The following is a 1,317-nucleotide window of genomic DNA, read 5'->3' as shown; positions in this document are numbered from 1 at the left end:
CTCCTCGTCGGGGAATTGAACCCCGGTCTCCCGCGTGACAGGCGGAGATACTAACCACTATACTAACGAGGAACTGCTGAACTTGGGCACAGAGTAGAAAAACCTGAGGTTAACTTCACTCAGTAACAAATGAAAATGCTGAAGTGGCAAAATGTGGGACTGGAGGCGGCTTCCATCAGTTGTTTCCGAGACTTCTGATTGAAGTCGCTGTTTTTCAATTGCTGTCAGGAACTTATGATGCTTAATAACCCACAAATTGATAGATTTGTTGAATGAAAGAAATTAAATTGTCCTCCGATCAGCACATTCATATCGTGAAACATTCCTCTTTTGTGTAGTGTCTCGGTTTATCAATGGGAAAATCTGACCGCCAGTGAGATCCGCGGATGTAATACTCACACCAAACTTCCAGGGAAGTTGAAAATATGGGGAATTGTCAGTGAATACGCGGCACACGCCTATGCTCAATAATGCGCACGACTGAGGAAAAAATGTATATTCTGTACCTGCAGTGAAAGTCTAGGAGAGTTCAGAGACAATGAAAATGTCATCAATTCAGGTTATCTGTTTTGCGGCAAATCCTGGCAAAATAACACTCCTTCTGACCCCATTTTGGGACTTTTAATAATGATAGGGATTTATTTTTCCTCTTGAAACATTTCCCGAACAGGAATCCAATGAGGGGAAAAATAAAACAAATGTTAAAATGAAAGGTGAATATATTTATGTTCACCCTGCAGTGATGGAGGAATCCCCCCCCACCCCCTGTCATTATTGTGTCCAGCCTACTGCTGGGCCGCCGTCTTGCATTTGTGCAGCAGCTGTTTATTATTCGGTTCAGCTCTGTCTCTCCCGTCACTGGCTCTCCATCCTGTCTATGGTGCTGTCTCATGAACTCCGAGAAGGTAACGGAATTCGCTTATTAAAATCACAAGACAGAGGCTCTTTGAGTGAAACATTTGGACCCAGGCCGAGTGTTTAGTTCACCACCCAGCAGATCCTGGGAATTACATACAATGCATTCATTTGCTTTATAAATGCCTGGTTACTGGTTGATATATGCACTCACCCTTGACTGTCTCAATGACCTTCAAGGGTAAAGGCTTCCTCCCGTCTGCTGTAGAAGCTGCGCCCCTGCAGCTTGAGTTGTGCAGGACATCACTAGTGAAGAGTGCATGTACCAGGCGGCTTATAACCAGGTTTCTCTTTTCTAAATTTTTCAGAGTCTCCAATTTTTCCGGTGCTACAAAACACATTTGACGATGTTGCAGTTCCACCTTCTCGTGCCCAGGGTTCTGAAAGTTAGGGAATTAATTT

General features: G+C 44.0%; 1 non-coding gene across 1 annotated transcript; it reads right to left on the bottom strand.

Annotated features, from left to right (window-relative positions):
• On the bottom strand, nt 1-72 carry trnad-guc (transfer RNA aspartic acid (anticodon GUC)). The gene has a single exon. It is a non-coding gene; the product is annotated as a tRNA-Asp (tRNA).
• Between the last annotated feature and the right edge of the window lie 1,245 nt (nt 73-1,317).

This window comes from Cetorhinus maximus, unplaced genomic scaffold, assembly GCF_964194155.1.
Source record: "Cetorhinus maximus unplaced genomic scaffold, sCetMax3.hap1.1 HAP1_SCAFFOLD_145, whole genome shotgun sequence".
Taxonomy (NCBI): Eukaryota; Metazoa; Chordata; class Chondrichthyes; order Lamniformes; family Cetorhinidae; genus Cetorhinus; species Cetorhinus maximus.
This window is presented reverse-complemented; position numbering and strand designations above follow the sequence as displayed.